Genomic DNA, 22,911 nt, shown 5'->3' with positions numbered 1-22,911 from the left:
GCTTCGTGCATTCATGTAAAGTATTTTTAATTTGTTACTGCTCTCACCCTTCCCATCAACCCCTATTTCACTCAACCTTACAGCATGATGCCTTTCCGAGTTTTCTGCCTCATTGATACAGTTGCCTTTCTTTACTTCTCTTGTTCTAACTTTCCCTTTAATTTCCTTTTTAAACATCCAGTTTGTCCTCTTCCCCCCGCTAATTAGTTTAAATGTAGTGGTGTTGCAGTAGAAAATCTGCCTGCCAGAATGCTGGTCCCTAACCTATTAAGGTGCACAGCACTATCACACCACACAGCACTATCACACCGCACAGCACTATCACACCATACAGCACTGTCACACCGCACAACACTATCACACCACACAGCATTAATACACCTCACAGCAATATCACACATTACAGCACTATCACAACCTACAGCACGATCCCACCGTACAGCACTATCCCACCACACAGCACAATCACACTGCACAGCACTATCACACCGCACAGTAATATTACACAGTGCAGTAATATCACACCGCACAGAAATATTACACCATACAGCAATATCACACCGCAGAGCACTGTCACACCGTACAGCACTATCCCACCGTTCAGCACGATCACACCGCACAGCAATATCACACTGCACAGTACTATCACACCGCACAGAAATTACACTGTACAGCACGATCACACCGCACAGCAATATTACACTGTACAGCAATATCACACCGCACAGAAGTATTACACCATACAGCAATATCCACTGTACAGCAATATCACACCGCACAGCACTATCACACCGCACAGCAACATCATACCGCACAGCAAAATCACACCGTACAGCACTGTCATACCACACAGCACTGTCACACCGCACAGCACTGTCACACCAAATGGCAATATTACACCTTACAGCATTATCACACCATATAGCACTATCCCACCGTACAGCACTATCACAACGTACAGCAATATCACACCGCACACAAACATCACACCATACAGAAATATCACGCCGTACTATCACACCGCACAGCAATACTATACCGCACAGCATTGTCACACCGTACAGCACTGCCACACTGTACCGCACTATCACACCGCACAACACTATCACACCACACAGCACTATCACAGCACACAGCACTTCACACAGCACAACAATATCGCACCATACAGCACTGTCACACCGCACAGCACTGTCACACCGCACTGCCATATCACACCGCACAGCACTGTCACAACGCACAGCACTATCACACCACATAGCACTGTCACACCGCACAGCACTATCACACAGTACAGCAATATCACACCGTACAGCACTATCACACCATACAGCAATATCACACCGTACAACACTGTCACACTGCACAGCACTGTCACACCGCACAGCACTGTCACACCGCACAGCACTGTCACACTGCACAGCACTGTCACACCGCACAGCAATATCACACCGCACAGCACTATCACACCGCACATCATTATCATACCGCACAGCAATATCATATTGCACAGCACTATCACACCACACAGCAGTGTCACACCGTACAGCACAGTCGCACTGCACAGCAATACCACGCCGCACAGGAATATCACGCCGCACAGGAATATCACACTGCACAGCAATATCGTAACATACAGCACCATCACACTGCACAGGAATATGACATCGCACAGCACTATCACACCATACAGAATGATCACACCGCACAGCACTGTCACACCGCACAGCAATATCGCACCATACAGCACTGACACACCACACAGCACTATCACACCACACAGCACTGTCACAGCGCACAGCAATATCACACCGTACAGCACTATCACATCGCACAGCACTATCACACCACACAGCACTGCAAAACCGCACAGCACTATCACACCATACAGCAATATCACACCGTACAGCAGTGTCACACTGCACAGCACTGTCACACCGCACAGCAATATCACACCGCACAGCACTATCACACCGCACATCATTATCATACCGCACAGCAATATCATATTGCACAGCACTATCACACCACACAGCAGTGTCACACCGTACAGCACAGTCGCACTGCACAGCAATACCACGCCGCACAGGAATATCACGCCGCACAGGAATATCACACTGCACAGCAATATCGTAACATACAGCACCATCACACTGCACAGGAATATCACATCGCACAGCACTATCACACCATCCAGCATGATGACACCGCACAGCACTGTCACACCGCACAGCAATATCACACCGCACAGCACTATCACACCGCACATCATTATCATACCGCACAGCAATATCATTGACTTCCATTGCTGTTTAACACAGAAGAAGAAACAGGTACCTTGTCACTGTTGAAAGTACCAAACTTTCAAGGGGATGATTAATTTAGGGCACTGATGTAAATCAATGTCACCATTACAGCGTGTGCTGGTATCTTAAGTACCAACCACACTGCCAGTGCTTCAAACACTGACCATGTCTGTTTGTCAAAGACGAACAGTACTGAATGGAGTGAAGGAGGACCATGGTCAGCCAGGGGACACACCACACAAAGGGGAACATGAATGTGTGGTGGCGGGGATTATTGTTCTTCTCAGGTAGAGGTATATAGAGTTTCATACAATCCCTATAGTGTGGAAACAGGCTATTTGGCCCAACAAGTCCACACTGACAGTCTGAAGGGTAACCCACCCAGACCCATTCCCCTACCACTATTTTATATTTACCCCTGATTAATACACCTAATCTACACATCCCTGAACACTATGGGCAATGTAGCATGGCCAACTCAACTAACCTGCACATTTTGGGTTGTGGGAGGAAACCAGAGCACCTGGAGGAAACCCATGCAGACACAGAGAGAATGTACAAACTCCTCAGACATTCACCCGAGACTGGAATCGAAACTGGGTCCCTGGTGCTGTGAGGCAGCAGTGCTAAGCACTGAGCCACCGTGCTCATGAGGGCATGAAGCTGAAACCTTGCCATCTTCAGGTCAAATTCAACTGCTGAATAATGAGACAAAATGGCTGCAGAGTGGGGTAAGTTCCTGTTTCTTTCTCTGGGAATAGAATATAATCATTTGTGTGACAGTCTGTTAGGGACAATTGTATTAATCATGCATCCACTGATTCTGTGATGCCACCCAGTGCCATCAAATTGGATTCTAATAAAACCTTGATCTCTTGCAACCATGAATATTCCAGTTTACGTATCATGTAGTCATCATCATTATATGTGTTACATCAATGGGCCCTTGAAACATCAGGTACACGAAGATATGCAGGCTTAAAGATCTCACTGTCTTGGCCATTTCTGCATCACTATTTATGCCTGATGCTGGAAGACAATGTTCAGACCTACAGCATTTCACTTCACTTGCCTGTTCTGTGATGTTTGGGATGAGTTGTTATTCTAGTGGATCAGTGCCTGTGCTTAACTTAACCAACGTAGCCCTGGGGTTTTGATTCTGCAACTTACATCTGAGTACATTCACAGAGCTTAGAGTTCTTTGATGGGGCTTGGCATTGGCCTACTTATGAAGGTTAAGCTTCCCATATACAACACTATACAATCATTTATTGTCATTAATATGCCATCAGGAGAATCAACGTTCACAGGATTCCTGTGTTGACCAAAAGACAGCAATGTTGAACCAGACAGCAATAGAAATGTTATTACGAAGCACAGCAGCATCAGAAACCTCGAACACCTGCCACACAGCCTTGAGATGGAGAGACCAGCAGCAGAACATCCCCAAAAGAGGTGGAGGAGAATGACTATAGTCTGAATATACCTATCTCGCTATCACTATCTACAGCTGTTGGAAACACAAATCGGGAGCAGGATGTTGCAGGCAAATTTCCCTCTCAGCCACATGGCCCATAGTGGGCTGTCTGACGTAAATCTGCCTGAAACTCCACTTTGCTAGAAAAATCAGAAAACACAGTCCAACAATACAAGAAAGTGAGTTCCTCGCTAGAGAAGAAATAGAGGCATAAAGAATGCTTTGCCATTCCAGCAGAAGTCATCCAAATGGCTTAAGTACTTATGGTAATACATTTATATGAGGTCAGCTTTATCATTTGAATTGCTGGTTCTTCTGGCATATGGTAATTCAGTTAACTGGGTTGGAATTGTTAAAGAACAAATGTCAAATGGTAACTGTAAAGTTGGTCATGTTTTCAATGTATCTGCATAAGTTAAAGTTCTGTCTTATTCAATAGTAACTGGATTTCTAATCCCTTTGTTTAATGAATCCCGATCATGTATATTTGGATCTCGGTACAAACCCATTTACCCCGTCAGGACTTTTTCTGCATAGATCAGTTTTTCTTTAGATAAAAAAGAATGACTTGTGTGTGCTTCAAGCAATTTAAACCATATGTTGTACGACTAATGGTAAGTTGAAACAACACCATACAGTTCACTTCTAATGTGCTCGTGTGAAAACAGACAATGGTCGACAAGATGTAATGTGTTCTTTGCTTGGAGTTCAAAGATGAATAACATCAGAAATATTAAACTTCAATCAGGATTAGCTGACATGCAAGGATCAGGAATTATATGCAATGGACATCAATAGAAAATAATTTCATGCAGTGAAATTATCTGCTTAGGTTAGAATTATGTTCAGAAAGGAATGCTTTTAAGGAGAGTCACTAGTATCAAGTCTTTAACACGTATTAAGGGCAAACATGGCAAGGTCATGTTTGTTTTACAGACGTTGCAGCTGAAGGCAAGCATCTGATGTAGCTGGGTGAGTTTTTGATTAATATAAGTAATATCCACCCATAACTCATCAGAGTTTTGGACTGCCTTTTAAACTGGTAATGCTCTGGAAGGAGAGTTTATTTGCAAGTAGCAACTCAATCAGAACAGCGTACATGTGATTAACTCAGGCACTTGCAGTTTCCTGACCAAGTTACATTAGTAATTCTACTAATAACCTGCATGACACAGATTCAGCACTAGCAATTAAAGGGACTTTCCAAGTAATCGCTACTGGGTCCACTTTTGTTTGCCATTTATACAAACAATTGAGATGAGAATACAGAAAACATGGTTAGTAAATTTGCGGACGACACCAAGATTGGTAGTATAGTGGACAGTGAGGAAGGTTAGGTAAGATTACAAAGAGATCTTGATCAATTGGGCCAATGGGCTAAAAAGTGCCAGATGAAGTTTAATTTGAATTTTGGTAAAACAAACTTTTATGATTAAAAATAGACCCTTGGGTAGTGTTGCAGAACAGGGAGACATGGGGTTCAGGGACATAGTTCAGATTTAGATAGGGTGGTTAATAAGGCGTTTAGCACACTTCCTTTAATTGTTCAGACCTATGAGTATAGAAGTTGGGACATTATGTTGAAGTTGTACAGGACATTGGTGATCTCCCATCCACCTCCATCACCTCAGGGGATCTCCCATCCACCGCCTCCAACCTCATAGTCTCACAACCCCGCACCGCCCGCTTCTACCTCCTGCCCAAAATCCACAAACCTGACTGCCCCGGCCGACCCATTGTCTCAGCCTGCTTCTGCCCCCCGATCCCCTCTTGCCAGGACATTGGTGAGGCCTCTTCTGGAATATTGTGTCCAGTCCTGGTTTCCCTGTTATAGGAAATACATTATTAAGCTGGAGAAAGTTCAGAAGAGATTTACCATGATGACACTGGGAATGGAAGGTTTGGATTATAAGGAAAGGCTGGGATTTTTTTCATTGGAGTATAGGAGGTTGAGAGATGACCTTATAGAGATTTATAAAATAATGAGATGTATAGATATGGTGAATGAGAGGTGTCTTTTCTGTAGGGTGGGGAATTTCAAGTCGAGTGGACATTTTTTAATGTGAGAGGAGAAAGATTTAAAATGACAAAAAGGCAACTTTTTTACACAGAGTGGTTTTGTGTTTGGAATGAACTTCCAGAGGAAGTGGTAGATGTGGGAACAGTTACAACGTTTAAAAGGTATTTACATAAGTACATGAAAAAAATATTTGGAGAGATATGAGTCAAGTACAAGCCGGTGGGACTTGTTTAGTTTGGGATTATGTTCAGCATGGACTGTTTGGACCGAAAAGTCTATTTCTATGCCGTATGACTCGAAGCATATCATTTGAACAGTTGGGTGTACACAATCAAAGAGAGGGAAGTGGAGAATTGAGTTGAAAAGATCATCTACTGTCATCTCAGTAGATGTTCTGCAGTCTGGAGGGATGTGGTTTACTCTGGCAACATGAGGAAGAAACCTTTTGGAGGCATCACAATTACAATGTTGGAGATAAGATCATAAGATGTAGGAACAGAAGGAGACCATAAAGTACATCAAGTCTTCTCCTCCATCAATTATACCATGGCTGATCTCATAATGTTCAACTCTCCTGCCTTTTCCTTATAATCCTCAATTCTTGTGCTAATTAAAAATCTATCTCAGCCTTGAATATACTTAATAATCCAATCTCAAAAGCCCTCTGCAGTAAAGAATTCCACAGTGGGAAAAAATTCCTCAACATCTCTGTCTTAAATGGATGCCCCCTTAGTTTGAGATTATGCACTCTGATTCTAGATGCTCCCATAAGGGGAAATAACCTTCTCTCACTTCTCCTGCTAAGAATTTATTATGTTTCAATAAGCTTGCCTCTCTTTTTCCTAAACTCCAACGTGTACTGAAATGGTGGAGAAAGTCAGCATCGATTTGACCCAAAACGTCCACACCAACCCTCCAAAGAGTAACCCACCCAGACCCACTTCCCTACCCTATTATTCTACATTTCCCTTTACTAATGCAACTAACCTATACACCCTGAACACTGTGGGCAATTTAGAATGGCTAATTCACCTAACCTGCACATCTTTGGACTGTGGGAGGAAATCACACCACTCAGAGAAAACCATGCAGACATGGGGAGAATGTGCAAACTCCACACAGACAGTTGCCCGAGGCTGGAATCAAACCTGGGTCCCTAGCACTGTGAGGCAGAAGTATGGACCATTGAGCCACCATGCCGCCCAATGTTCCAGGATTCTGGAGCATGCTGCCATATACGAAGAGATTGAAAGGTCTAAGAAGTGCAGGAAAGGAAATGTAATTAACTTACATTATCATAATATATCCCTCGTTCGCCTTGTCTGTCCTATGCCTCAGGCTAAGGTACCTTGCAGGTGCACCCATTCCTCTCTGTCTTGTACTCCATACTTCTTTATCTATCTATCAGTCACTGACATTCACCCTTATTCTTATGCAACTTTATGTCTCCCCTTCAACAAATGTCCTCCAACTATTCATTCAATACATTCCATTAATCTCACTCACAGGTTTCTTCTCTCTCTCTTTCTCTCTTTCCTTCTCTCTCTCTATGTCCTCACAGGAAAATCAAACACAGAAACTGAGAAAGGCCAAATGAGGCCATCAACATATGACATAGTTAACAAGTACAGGGAGGACTTGCTAGATATCGGTGGATTTATGGTACGCATGGCTATCAGAATTAGAGACGTCATGTCACCTGGGACAAAATTTTACAGCTCTCTGCTGGTAAGTTTGCAATCAAGAGTGTCTCCTTCCTGTCTCTTACTTATCCATTGCCAACTGACCATATATTTTGCTATAGAAATTAAAGCCTACAGCAGTCCCCTTGTCTTCTTCCCAACTGAGACTTGTAATCAAACAATTGTTGATCACTTAGAAATTATTTCCAAGTTGGCTATATTTCTTAGATAGTTTGGATGACATCATGATTTAATGTGTATGCCTGACGGATCTGTCTACTGGAACATTGTGCAGGAAGTGGGGATGCTTCCCTCATGGACTCCATTCCTAGAAGTAGGGACAGGGATAAGAGCACAAAGCACTATTTTGTAGATGAGCAGGGGACTTATTCGTGGGCGGCACGGTGGCACAGTGGTTAGCACTGCTGCCTCACAGCGCCAGAGACCTGGGTTCAATACCCGCCTCAGGCGACTGACTGTGTGGAGTTTGCACGTTCTCCCCGTGTCTGCGTGGGTTTCCTCCGGGTGCTCCGGTTTCCTCCCACAGTCCAAAGATGTGCAGGTCAGGTGAATTGGCCATGCTAAATTGCCCGTAGTGTTAGGTAAAGGGGTAAATGTAGGGGTATGGGTGGGTTGCGCTTCGGCAGGGCGGTGTGGACTTGTTGGGCTGAAGGGCCTGTTTCCACATTGTAAGTAATCTAATCTAATCTTATTCCTGGCCAATATTTATCCCTTGACCAAGATTACAAAAGCAAGCCATCTGATCATTGTCACATTGCTGTTTATCGGACATTGTTGCATTTGAAGAAGTGAAACAATGATGACACTTCAAAAATGGCGTCATTGACTGTAAAGCAGTTTGGCACATCCACTGGTCCTGAAAGGTTCACGATAAATTCTAATCTGTCTTTTTGTTTCCTTTAAGTCTGTTGCATGGACTGAGTGGCCATGTGCATGGAACATTGAATGTGACAATTTCAAAAATATATACAATCCTTCACCAACAGGTCATGTCTGTGACCTTAAATAAGATAATAGAAACTTTTAGAATTTGTCAATTAACAGCTGATCTGCAGAGAAGTCCTCTGCATTACTTAATTATATGCAGCAAGGTCTCAAGAGCAATGATGGTGAAAAGCTATCTGGAAGTGAGGATCCCAATTAAAGCATTTCCATCCATAGTACCCCAAAACATTATGAATTTCACTTTTACTTCAGTTAATTTAATCCTGGTGCCAGCCACATAGAATCTTTGGCTCTCTGCAACAATACAGTAACCAAATCAGGAAGTAAAAAGCAGATTACTATTCAGATACTTTCAATTGCAGAAATAATAATGAAGATTGTAACATGCACATCAATTCAGGGACAAAAGGAAATATTAGGTTTTTTTTTAAACCTGGACTTTCTCAGAATGGAGGAAGTTGGCATTCCAAAAATCTGAAATTAGTTTTTCACAGAGAGCAATAACTATAACTTTATATGCTATTTTAAACCTAGTTAGACATAATTCAATTTTCTTTTGTCATCAAAAATACAATTGCATGATCAGAGAGCAGAGTTACAAAATTGTTACAGTACGGAAGGACGCCATTCACTCCAGCATTTCTGTGTCAGTTCTCCAAATAAGCACCTCCTGTTGTGCCATTCTCACGCTTTCTCCAGATAACCCTTGCACTTTCTCCATTTCAGATAACTTGGGGAGATGGTGGCCTAGCGGTATTATTGCTAGATTGTTAACCTAAGGACCCAGATAATGTTTAGATTACTTACAGTGTGGAAACAGGCCCATCGGCCCAACAAGTCCACACCACCCCGCCGAAGCGCAACCCACCCATACCCCTACATGTACTCCTTACCTAACACTACGGGCAATTTTAGCATGGCCAATTCACCTGACCTGCACATCCTTGGACTGTGGGAGGAAACCGGAGCACCCGGAGGAAACCCACGCAGACACGGGGAGAACGTGCAAACTCCACACAGTCAGTCGCCTGAGGCGGGAATTGAACCCGGGTCTCTAGCGCTGTGAGGCAGCAATGCTAACCACTGTGCCACCGTGCCGCCCATGTTCTGGATACCTGGGCCCAAATCTTGCTACTGCACATGGTGGAGTTTGAGTTCAATAAAAATCTGGAGTTAGGCGTCTGAATGGTGAACACAAGTTTGTTGCTGATTATTAGAAAAACCCATCAGGTTCACCAATGTCCTTTAAGGAAGGAAACAGCCATCCTTAACTGGTCTGTTCTACATGTGACTCCAGACCCACAATAATGTAGTTGACTCTTAACTGTTCTCTGGGCAATTATACATGGACAATAAATGATGACCTTGTCAGCAACGCCCTCATCCTGTGAATGAACTAAACACAAAACTCATTTTTGAATGATCTGATTGAACTTGCCTCCTGCAGACTCTCAGGAGGTGTATTCAGATGCTAACCACTCATTGCGTCAAAACAGTGCTCTTCATGCCATTTTTGCTTCAATTACTAAATGTTTTAAATGTGTGCAAAAAAACAAAAGGAAGACAGCTTAATGTCATAACCATCAAACCTAAACTTAAGCCACCACCCCCTACTAGCATAACTAGAATCTCGACAGTGTGGAAACAGCCCCTATAGCCCAATAATTCATCATTGACCCCTAAGGAGTAACCCACCCCCCCCACCCCCATATTTACCCTTAAATAATGCATCTAAACTACACATCTCCAAGCACTATTGGCAATTTAAGCATGGTCAATTCACCTCACCTGCACCTCTTTGGATTGTGGGAGGAAACCCATGCAGATACAAGAAGAATGTGCAAACTCCACATAGATAGTCACCCAAGGCTGGAATTGAACCCAGGTTGCTAGCACTATTATACAGCAGTGCTAACCACTGGGCCACCCAGGAGCTATAGCTCTCAAAACAAAGGCCAGGCCCCAATCATGCTGGTTGTCATTCCTATCAACACAATATTTGTCAGGGAGTGGTGTCAGGAATGATTAAATTACCTAATACAGGATTATTAACATGATGCCAATACAAGACCAGTGAATTGCAGGAAAGCATGTAAAACCAACTAATTTGATCTTTCTGGGAAACAACAGGTACCTTGCCAGATTAAGAAGGAATTACTTGTACATAACATTACAGCACACTTCAGATTCTCTGTCTCATAACAAAGTATAAAGAGGTTTGAATGATGTGATTGCCAGATTCAACGCTGCCTTACATTGATTATGAACACATTAGGATGCATTAGAATGGAATATTTGGTGAGAATTGTAAGGAATAAATTGAAAAGAAACCAAATGAACAATAAAGAGGAAGAGAAATTGAAGGAAGCTCAGATTGTGCCAATACATTTAGAAGGTATAATGGGAGTACTTGAAGACCTTTTCGATGTGAGAAGCCTTTGAGGAGAGCGGAAATGCTTTAAGTGAGAAAATACAAAATGATACTTGCATAGATCACACTTCTTGGACTTTTCAACCACTCAAAGAAAATTTACAGGGAATTATACACAAAAAAATCTCCTCCTGGAAAACAGAAATGCATCTTGTAACCATGCCACCTTATCAACAGCTGCACTACAAGGTATACTGAAATGATATCAGGATGATGTTAAGCTAAGGAGAATAGTGAATTGTGAGGATGAAGTTGATTGACTTCAGAGGGACATTGACAAGTTAGCCAAATGGGCAGGCAGCTGGCAGATGAATTTCAATGCAGTGAAATGTGAGGTAATACATTTTGATACAAGAAATATGGAGAGACAATACAAACTCAATGATACAACCTTGAGGGGAGTATAGGAACAGAAGGACCACATGAGTCACATGCATGATTCTCTGATATGGCCAGGCAATTTTAAATGGTTGTTAAGGTGGCTTATAATGTCCTGGATTTATAAATAGAGGCAAAGAAGTGTAAAAGCAAGAAAGAGATGCTACACCTCTGCAAATCATTGGTCAGACCAAATTTGGAATTTTGTGTTCACTCTGGACACTTTATTTAAAAAAGGATGTTAAAGCAGGAAAGAGTTCAAAGGAAACTTACCAGAATGATATAAGGAAAGATTAGAGAATTTGGACTCACTCTCCTTGGAGCAGACAAGATTAAGTAGTGACCTTGCTGAAGTGTTCAAAATTATGAACAATTTTCACAATAAAAAGAAAATACTCTGTTTCCACTACTTGGCCTATCAGTCACAAATTCAAGTATGTCAGAAGGAAGCTAGGAGTGAGATGAGGAGAAACATCTTTACTCAGAGAGTTGTTAGGATTTGGAATGTGGTGGAAGTGGAGTCCATATGAGGTTTTAAAAGAGAGCAGACTATGTGTTTGAAATTGTTGAAGTTAGCAATAGGGCTGGAGAATGGGACTATCTGGGTAGGTTTTACAGGAGTCAGTACAGACATGATGGGTTGAATGGCCTCAATCTATTCTGTAAATGTCTATAATTGTATGATAGGTTACAATGTTCTGAGGATTCACCACTTAGACAAGAGGTTACAAATCTGTGTAACATAATTGATATAGTATCCTTTGATGGCCAGAGTCTACGCATTCCTTGTTCTTGGCTGCTCACCTAGTCTGTTGTCAGTGTTCACCCACTCCCTGTGTATGCCCAGATATGTTTGTGCCATTAACCCTTTCAATTTCATCAATAATCTATGTTTTCTAAACTCTCTTTATCAACTAATAGTCTCTTTTCATGTTCTATCTTTACTTGTCTTATTTGTCTTCCCACCACCCCTCTGAACCTTGAGAATCAGCCTAGTTCTCAATTGTGTTTTCTGTCACACTTCTCTCATAAGCACAGTTTTTGTTTCTTTTCTTAATTTCTACCTCCTTTGTCTTCAAAATCTGAATAGTGAAGAAGGCATTTGGTCTGCTTTCCTTTATTGTTCAGAGCATTGAGTATAGGTGGGAGGTAATGTTGGAACTGTAAGTTTCATTTCGAGGACTTGTATCTTGGCTGTGCCCAAGCTATATCTCCTTTGAGGGTAGCTTATTGTTTAGCTCTTATTTATTTCTCCCAACCTTTTAAATTCATTCTTATCCCATTTCATCTGGCTTTCACGTAATTAATTATTCTTGCACTAAATTATGTATTATCCTTTTCCACAGCTACCCTAAAGGTTAGGATAAAGTGATTACCATCTCCGAAGTGTTGATCTACTTGATTCATCCATTTCCATCCATCAGAATTTCAAAAGTACATCATAGGGAGGAATAGGAAACACTGTTAGCATTTTCTGGGTTTCTGCCTTAAATTGCGCATGTGTAGACATTATAAGTTGCTATCATTCCTAAAGCAGTGACAGGGAGCATTTACAATTTTACCCTTACTTTAACTGTGAAATTCAGGGTATGCTTATACATAAATTTGTGAAGACAAACCTTAATATAGGTATCTACTGATGGATTTTCCTTGCCGAACCAAAAGAAAATGCCTTTCCTAAAAAAAAATCCTTTTAACAATATCCTTTTAACTAAGGCCCAATACATTAGCCATTTCTGTCACCAGCTTATTGATACACAGCTATATTAGGTATTCTTGCTCTATAGGTGCAATTTCTGAATTTTTTTGAATGAAATCCAGACCTAGAAGAAATGATTATGAGCAAGCAGTCTTCACACAGTGTGAAAAAAGATCATGTTATGCAGTGTATAACAAAATGATAAACCAGCCCTTCATATGTGAGCGTTGGATTTGTTTTTCTGTCCAATGCACAGAGCACATCATGTCCATCTTGTCTTTTTCCTTGTTGCACAAAGCACATTGGTATGAACATGTCAGAATGACATAGGAACTCCTTCAGGCAATCTTCGATCATCGTCTGTCAAAAAAAAAGCATTCATAGTGTAAATGTGGCCACATCTGGAAAAATAACAGGAGCTTGCATTCAATTAACCATTTACAAGCTGAAGGCTTAATTGGTTCACCACATATATTTCTCTTATAAGCCTGATTTTTTGTGTTATGCAGCCACATTTTAATTGGAATGAAGGATATTCAAAATATTAGATCACAGTGCTGTCAAATTCGATAAGAGGGCTGTTCTAACTTTCCGTCAATACTCCAAGTGTTGGCTTAAGTGTCAAAGGCATAATTTTGTGCAAGATAGTAGCTGCAGTAAAGAATAATAACTTACCAAAGGTATAAAAGCAGACAGTCCTTCCTTTATGAACCTTATACTTTCTTACGGTTAAGTTGATCAGAGTTGACAATATTTGACTTGTAAACTTTGAAGCCGGAACCTCCAAACTTTGTAGAAATTTCTAAAGGCATGTTTCACATACAAATCAGACACTGCAGCTTTTGTGAGCTTACACCATGTACATAAACATGTAAGCTTTTAAGAACAACTATTTCAGCCTTTCATCACTGTATTCTTTTGAAAGACCCATGTAGACGTAAGAATGATTCATATCATGGTTTTAGTGCTTACTGCTGGTGTTTTAATCCATGTAATGTCTGCTTAATACTGCAAGCACCTGCTTTATCTCTAAAGGGACACTCAGGCTTGCTGGTTTTCTCACAGACACATCAGTTTCACAATTCTTATGTCTCCTAATCATTTTACTTCAGCTGTTATCACAGATGTTGGCTGAAATAAACCTGTGGAAAATGATCTCAGTTCAAGCTATCGCAGACAAAGAGGGATATGTATGAAAACCAAACAGGCTCACCTCAATCTTATTAATTCTATTTGAACTATAAAAATAAAAATTGCCTGGTAAGTTTTGCCTATTACACAGGCATAACAAATATATGTTGTCAAGATTCTTTCTGAAGGGAGGTCATTTCCAAGAGGAGACAGACATTTGTTTTATATTGTGTCTGATATCATTATTATACTCATTTTTTTCATCATTAAAAATACAATAATCTCTTTAAGGAGGTTATCATGGTTATAATACCATCTGCATGCCAGATTTTCATTAAAAAAACATCAGTCTGAGCAGTGGAAACTTGGCAATGGGTTCAGGAGTAGAATGAAATCAGACTTTATAATATTAGGTACAAATATTTTCTTGAACTCAGATTGAATTCTGTTCATTGCTTGTTTAAGAGAATTATTTACATTATTTGAAATTAATGGTTTAATTTATATCACAACATCAAACCAAGCTTGTTCCCAAAATATATGGAAAACCCATCACTTGGCAGCTGAGGAAATTTGGCATGATGGCGAATACCCTTGCCAACTTTTATAGGTGCACCAGCGAAAACATTCTGTCTAGATGTATTACTACCTGGTATGAGAACTGTACCATTCAAGATCGGAGACAGTTACAGAGAATGGTGAACTCAGCCGGGACAATCACAAAAGCCAACCTCCCATCTATAGAATCCATCTACCAGGCCCACTGTCAAGAAAAGGCCGCCAGCATTCTCAAAGATCCATACCACCCTGGCAATGTTTTCCTCCAACCTCTACCATCAGGGAGAAGGTCCAGAAGCCTAGACACACACACCAGCCAGTTTTGAAACAATTTCTACCTCATTGTTGTTAGAATACTGAATGGACCCACAAACTCTTAACAGTCAACTGTACCTGTGTTTTTGTTTTTGCCGCTGTTTAATATTATTTATTTATCGATGCTACTTAACTCTGTGATCTGCCTGCATTGCTCACAAGACAAGGCTTTTCACTGTGCCTCTGTACACGTGACAATAAATTCAATTCAATCTCCTTGAGCCAAAGATTTAGTTCAAACCCTTACTGCATTTGTTGCAACGTGAACTTACTTTTTATGATTAGATTAGATTAGATTACTTACAGTGTGGAAACAGGCCCTTTGGCCCAACAAGTCCACACCGCCCCGCCGAAGCGCAACCCACTCATTCCCCTACATTTACCCCTTACCTAACACTACGGGCAATTTAGCATGGCCAATTCACCTGACCTGCACATCTTTGGACTATGGGAGGAAACCGGAGCACCCGGAGGAAACCCACGCAGACACGGGGAGAACATGCAAACTCCACACAGTCAGTTGCCTGAGGTGGGAATTGAACCCGGGTCTCTGACGCTGCGAGGCAGCAGTGCTAACCACTGTGCCACCGTGCCGCCCACCGTGCAGTGCATTTCAAGTGACAAAGCTCTGTTCAAATCGGCAATTTCTATTTGGGTCGGAAATTCTTTCCTGATAACTAAATTGTACAATAGGCATCTTGATCCAGTGTGCTGGGGTAAACACAAAAGGGGCATCTGCAAGAAGGAAAAGCTGAGAAGCAAACAATTTTCCAAGGCTAAAGTAAATTTTCTCATTGAAACAAACAAATCTCTGTGGAGCATATCACCATAGTTCACATGGAAGGCATTCCTTAAAGTGTGGGAATGCATTATTCAAGAGCTTAACTATGATCATTCCATTAATTAATGAAGCCTACATTTGCTGAAAGATGTTGAACAAGAAGCTGGATGAAGGACAGGAGATCCTGGGGCAAATGGACATCTAGAACCCTGTGCTCTCTCCTGCTGGTGTGGTAGCAGAACTAATGGCTAGAGCTCAGAGGAATCTCTGTGAAATTTTGGGAATTTGGCCTTCAGCTTTACAACAGTAACTGCAACAATTTAATTTCATAATATACCTTTAACTTAGTAAACTGTCCCAAGGCACCCTGCAAGCAACATTTTACACCTAGCTGGTAAGGCTGCTTAAAGAAATAGTAGGACTTGTGATAATTAACATTCTCACAGAAGTGGATTTATAGAAGGAGAGAGATGCAGAGAGGTTTACTGGGGAGGGCAATTTCCAGAGTATAGGACCCAGTAAGTGGAAAGCATAATCACCAAAGGTGCAGCAATTAAAACAGTAAGTATCAGAAAGGGCACTATTAAAATATAAATTTCAGAAAGTTGCAGACTTTTTGCTGCCTCGGGAAGGCAGCCAATGTAATCAAAGACCCCTCCCATCCTGGTTATAATCTCTTCCATTGGGCAGAAGACACAAAAGCTTAAACACACATACTAACAGATTCAAGAACAGCTTCTTCTCCACTGGTAATAAAGTTCTGAATGGACCTTCCAAATTTTAAATTTAATCTTGATCTTATTCTTTATGCACCTTCTCTGCAGCAGTAACATTGTATTCCTCACTCTGTTCTAGCACCCTAATGGACTTTGTATGGTATGATCTGCCCATATTGTTCCCAAAACAAAACTTTTCACTGTACCTCGGTACATGTGATAATAATAGATCAAATCAAATCAAATAAAAAAAAGCAAGAGAAGATTAAAAACCGAGGAAGAAGAGAGTTCCATAAAGGGATTTAACAGAATGAACATACATCATTTTAGAATGAGATAAAGAACTGCAGATGCTAAAGGTTTGAAACAAAACCAGAAATTTCTGGAGAAACTCAGCAGGTCTGGCAGCGTTTGTGAGGAGAAAGCAGAGTTAACATTTTGAGTCCAGTGACTGTTCATCAGAACTGACTTACTGGACTCAAAATGTTAACTCTGCTTTCTCCCCACAAATGCTGCCAGACATGCTGAGTTCCTCTAGCACGTTCCATTTTTGTTATTGAGAATTTTTTGCCTAAAGGTCAAAGCATTGTCTGGCAACTCCAGCTTGCTCCTCCAGACCTTCACCTTGTACACCCAGTTCTAATGTTTCAGGGTGAGCTCTGTGGTCAATGGCTGAATGAACTTCACATCTATAGATGCTGGCATCTGACATTTGACACCTCTCCACATCATCATGGCACAACTCTGATCCACTTTGAATAGGCTTCTACACTTTAAAGCTGAACCTATGGGTGCACTTGGAACAAGGTCAGGCACCCAGCTCACAAACTGGTACAGACTGCTTGCTTGCACAATTAGCTCACACTGGTTGACTACCTACCTGATTACTCACAATATCTCTGCCTTTCCTTGACATGCTATTTCTTGTGGTGCATTCAGCCAAAGCCTAAGGGCTGATGGCATTTCTGTATTCACTTGCTGATTGAGGAAGCTGTTTTTGCTGGACTGCTTCTTCAGCCATTTTAATCAGTCATGGTGTAGCTATCACTTGACTTGGCCCTGGCTCTGGGTGACCCTAGCTGACTAGAACATCCTGTAACAACCACATAACTTCTGCTTTTATCACATAACTCAGGAACTGTTTATCTGTGGAAAGAGCAAATCAGCCAAACATTATCAATGGGAGAATGTGGTATCTGGAGTGCGCATTGACTCAAGGTCTGACAACACTGGCTTGATATGTACAGACCTCAGACACTGCCTGGTGTATGCTCACGTAGGCCATCTAGTGACTATCTTGTGGTTTTGGGTCTGATTAAACAACTGTCAGCTTGTATCTGTTGTACTTTATAAATCCACAGTGATCTGAAGCACTTTGGAGTATCACCAGACCATTCTGAAGAATGGTTTGCTCCACATGATATCATGCAATAAAATTTGTTAACGCTTAAGGTTAGGGTGCAGAGAATTTCTTCAACAGTCTGGCATTAGTCGGCAGGATCCCTTATTTACAGGATCCTGAAAGAACTTAAAGTAATTTTTAAAAAAACACAAGCGGCTGCCTGCATGATCCCAACTTGAGTTGACAGACTGATCTCAAGTTAGGGGAAGACGCTGAGACAAGACGGGACTGGAAAGATCGCGGTGTCATGCATTTTAATAATGATCATTCAAGGAGTTGGACATCTTGCTCTGTGATACATCGAAATGCTATACACACACCCACAGCATGTGCCAGCTGCCTGTGTGGAAAATAGTCTGCGTGATGCTACAATAAAAAGGCCAGGTCTCGAAGCCTCTGGAGATTAGTCCTCATCTGAGTAAAGGGGAACATGCAGTCAGTCAAGGGTAGAGTTCACATACAGACCAAGAACTTGACCAAAGTCAACCATCTGCTTTGGTCAGGGGTTCCAATCATCTGGGGTCTATATCACCGTCAGTCCTGAAGAGCCACTGAAAGCAGCTAGGGGAATCACACGGTAGATATGATACTGCTCAAACTAGGGCTATGACATGCCTGCGGATGATGCAGTTCCACTCTTGAACTGGGCTGGGATGAGGGGCGTGGTGGGCGACAGAATCCCTGGAGTATACTTCAGACAGAGTATGACATATTACTCCAGCATGCTGTGCTCCATAGACATTGAAGCAGCCAACAAGGGAATGTGCTAGATACTGAGGAACCAGGGGAACAGGCGCTGTCTTCCAAAGGGAAGGACAAGAACACTGGGGAGAGAAGGAGGAGCTCCTTGTGCAGCAAATAGCTCAGCTGCAATGGGAACTTGAAGCCAGAGAGATGGTTTGACACCCACAGCCAGTAGACAAGAAATGGATGCAGGACAACATTCTGGACTGAAGACCCATTGTTGGTTCCAATGGTGGGGAAAGATACAGTCTCTCTTCACTTTGTTTCTGTGCACTTCTGTTAAATAAAAGATAAGCTTTGGCATTGTTTGAATGCTTCCCTTTTTGTGAGAGTCCCCCATTGAGCAATGAGAAGATGTTGGCCTATAATGGGCATTAGGGATAATGTATCGAGAATTAGACAAGGCTGTAAGTTCTGATGTGGCTTAGGATACGTTAACAGGTGTGGCCTAGTGATTACACATGACTGGGTTAGGAAAGTCAAGACATATGTGCGAAGATGTGCCAGCATGCCACCTATGTGCCACATGCAGTATGTATTTGTGTCACCAGCACCACTACATTGAAAGTGAAGGACAACTCTGCTGTACGAACACTAGGCCAATGTTCAGCCAGATTTTAAGAAGGCATAGCACCAGTGATGGCAGTCTATTCCCAGATACCCTGGCAGTAATGAGTTCTTCCAGCTACAGAAAATGATAGAAACACACTAGCATTGATGAGATAGCAACATAGGGCGAGAAAAGTAGTTAATGAGTTTGGAATGATAGAAAACTGATTCAACCTTGTGAAGAAAAAGCCTCCCCATGAGACTTGAGAAACATGACAGCAAAAGAAACATAGGATTCAGCCCTTTGCCACGACCAAAATCTTGCCTAATTTCTCCCATCTAGACTAGAATAGCAATTGCAGTTATTCAATAATACCTGTAAGCATTGGTATAAAGAACACCTTTCTTATCATAGGTGTCAGTAAGTTTAATGGCAAGATACGTATCCATTCAGACGTGTTTTTCCTGCTGGTGCTTAAGAGGTTGAGGGGTAAATTTATCAAGGTTTATATAATCATGAGGTGTATGAATAAGGTGAATAGTAAAAGTTGTTTCCCTAGGGTGAGAAGTTCAAAACTAGAAGGCATATTTTTGAGATGAAATAAAATTTTAACAAATACATGAGGGGCTACTTTTTTACGAGTGGTTTATGTGTGAAATGAACTGCCTGAGGAAGTGATGGATGCAGATACAGTTACAACAGTGAACAGACATTTGGGTATGTATATGAATAGCTGAAAATGTGTTGCTGGAAAAGCGCAGCAGGTCAGGCAGCATCCAAGGAACAGGAGAATCGACGTTTCGGGCATAAGCCCTTCTTCAGGAAGTCTGCAGTCCTCACTTTCTGCTATGTAAATGAATAGAAAAGGTTTAAAGGGATATGGACCAAACACGGGCAAGTGGGACTAGTTTAATTTGGGAACGTGGTCAACATGGACTATTTGGACAGAATGGTGTATGACTCTGTATATTTAGAAGCTTTTGTTTCAAAACTCCCAAACCTTAAAAGGAATGTGCTTCCCCATTCCTTTCAAACATTTGTTAATCCAATGTGTTCACAGCTTCCTTTTACTTATATATAGTATGATGACAGGTCTTATTACATGAATGTCTCTGAAATTGTTTATGGAGAAAATTAGTTTCACATTTACAGATGTAATCTTTGTGCATACATTAGCCTGGGGAGCTTAAACTTGAGCATTTGCCTCAGAGAAGAAAAAAAATTGAAGCCAAGTTAATTCTGAACATTTAATACTTGGCTTACAATCATGCTTTTACCAAATATTAGACTTTAGTAAAATATGTTTGCACATGAATCAACCATAAAAGACAGAAAAAAAACTTAGCATCTCACTTCGGTTCATGTCCCTGATATATTTTATGTCTCTTTGTTTATCTTCTTTTAAATTGAAGTTTTTCTGAAGCCTATCTCCCCTGTGGAGTTTACTGCAGAAAGCTCAGATGTGTTAAAAACTGAGTGGAGGTCGCCAATAGCTTGTTGATTTTGATCTCCTGAAGATGCAGTGATTGACAGACTGGTTGGCCACAACACATAAACAACTGGAAGTAGGCACATGACAGAATGCCAAAAGGATTTTGGAACTTAGTGGACCTATGAACCATTTACTACACTTGGTTCATACTACAAATGCTGTATCCGTTTGCCACCATATGTGCAAGTAGTGTTATACATATTATGCAAAACTAAAGTGCAATGGAGAAAATTGACCGTGTTAATAGATGCAGTGATTTAATTTGAATGAAACATGCACAGCTATGCATTGGGAATCATTGTATGAACGTAATTCAATAAGGCTTTGCATTTTTCAAATTCTCACATTTTCAAAGAGAAGGTTCAATTACCATACATCTCCTCAGTAAATGTAAACGTTGTCAAGTACTGCTAGCTGAAACTTGAATTAGTTTCAGAATTTTTGATTTTGCAGGTGTTCAATGAATGTTTCTTATACATACTGGTAAATCAGGCTTGTATATTGAGGGAAGAGATTGAGTGAAAAGAGTACAGGGAAGACCAGTGTTAGAGCAAAAGACCAGATCCAAGAAAAAGCTATTGAAGAGCACAAAAATATGGCCCCACGCAACATTATTACTCCAGCTGTATCTCACTTGCAGCAACATCTCCCACGAAGAAGGAGGGAAATTAAGCCACACAATTTTACGAACTGATGGACCTTTTTGATCTGTTTTCATTATATTTTATACTTACACATTTCCTAATTTTGTAATTTCTGACATCACCCCTACATATCGAACTTTCCAACATTCTAGCAACCGTTCTTGTCTGTGCCTATTTTACTTGCATAATTGTTCATGCTTCTCTGAGCTTTCCTTTCTTACACTCCCTCAGCTCTAAGTAAAAAGCCTGCGCACCAAAGCCATTGGCAAGGCACATGCAAATGCGACAAGATTAGTTTAGAATATCTGGTCGGCATGATCGGGTTGGAACGAACGGTCTGTTTTTTCCCATGCTATACATCTCTATGACTCTATGACCCTATTTCTTCTCCTTCTGCAACCTCACAGTTTTGACACCAAAGCACATCCTTCCATCTGCCACTAAAATCCAATCCTTCTCGAAGATAACACTTCAGTAAGCCTTTAACACAATATAAATGTGACAGGATGTCTGACAAGTAGTGGGTTGAATCAAACAAATGATTAGGAGAGGAGTTTATGGAGATGGTGTTCTGATTGAGAAAGCTGATGAAGGTAGAAAGTACTGCAAAAAAGCCTCAAATTCTTGCAACATTGGTGAGGCCACTTTTGGAATACTGCATTCAATTCTGGTCTCCCTGCTCCAGGAAAGATGTTGTTGAACTTAAAAGGGTTCAAAAAGATTAACAAGGATGCTGTCAGGGTTGGAAGGTTTGAGATATAGGGAGAAGTTGAATTGGCTAGAGTCATTTTCCCTGGAGCATCGGAAGCTTTATGTATGGCGGTTTATAACATCATGAGGGGCATGGATGCGGTGAGTAGCCAACATCTTTGCCCAGGGTAGGGGATTCCAAAACTAGAGGCCACAGGTTAAAGTGAGAGGGGAAAGTTTTTAAAAAGTCCTAAGGAGCAAATTTTTCACGCAGAAGAGGCTGGTGCTTGTATGGAATGAGCTGCCAGACATGGTCATAGAGTCATAGAGATGTACAGCATGAAAACAGACCCTTCGGTCCAACCTATCCACGACGACCAGATATCCCAACCCAATCTAGTCCCACCTGCCAGCACCCGGCCCATATCCCTCCAAACCCTTCCTATTCATATACCCATCCAAATGCCTCTTAAATGTTGCAATTGTACCAGCTGCCACCACTTCTTCTGACAGCTCATTCCATACACATACCACCCTCTGCGTGAAAAAGTTGCCCCTTGGGTCTCTTTTATATCTTTCCCCTCTCACCCGAAACCTATGCCCTCGAGTTCTGGACTCCCCGACCCCAGGGAAAAGACTTTGTCCATTTATCCTATCCATGCCCCTCATAATTTTGTAGACCTCTATAAGGTCATCCCACAGCCTCCGAAGTTCCAGGGAAAACAGCCCCAGCCTGTTCAGCCTCTCACTATAGTTCAAATTCTCCAACCCTGGCAACACCCTTGTAAATCTTTTCTGAACCCTTTCAAGTTTCACAACATCTTTCCGATATGAAGGAGACCAGAATTGCACACAATATTCCAACAGTGGCCTAACCAATGTCCTGTACAGCCGCAACATGACCTCCCAACTCCTGTACTCAATACTCT

General features: G+C 41.5%; 2 long non-coding RNA genes across 3 annotated transcripts in view; both read left to right on the top strand.

Annotated features, from left to right (window-relative positions):
- LOC122553418 overlaps window positions 1-22,911 on the top strand; it is an 89,239-nt gene that overhangs the window by 34,241 nt on the left and 32,087 nt on the right. The window lies entirely within an intron of this gene.
- LOC122553419 lies at window positions 2,941-7,799 on the top strand. The gene is made up of 3 exons (XR_006312709.1): window positions 2,941-3,037; window positions 3,599-4,049; window positions 7,365-7,799. It is a non-coding gene; the product is annotated as an uncharacterized LOC122553419 (long non-coding RNA).

Source organism: Chiloscyllium plagiosum, chromosome 10 (genome assembly GCF_004010195.1).
Source record: "Chiloscyllium plagiosum isolate BGI_BamShark_2017 chromosome 10, ASM401019v2, whole genome shotgun sequence".
In the NCBI taxonomy this organism is placed as follows: Eukaryota; Metazoa; Chordata; class Chondrichthyes; order Orectolobiformes; family Hemiscylliidae; genus Chiloscyllium; species Chiloscyllium plagiosum.
The sequence above is the reverse complement of the archived record's forward strand: the minus strand, read 5'-3'. Positions and strand labels throughout refer to the sequence as shown.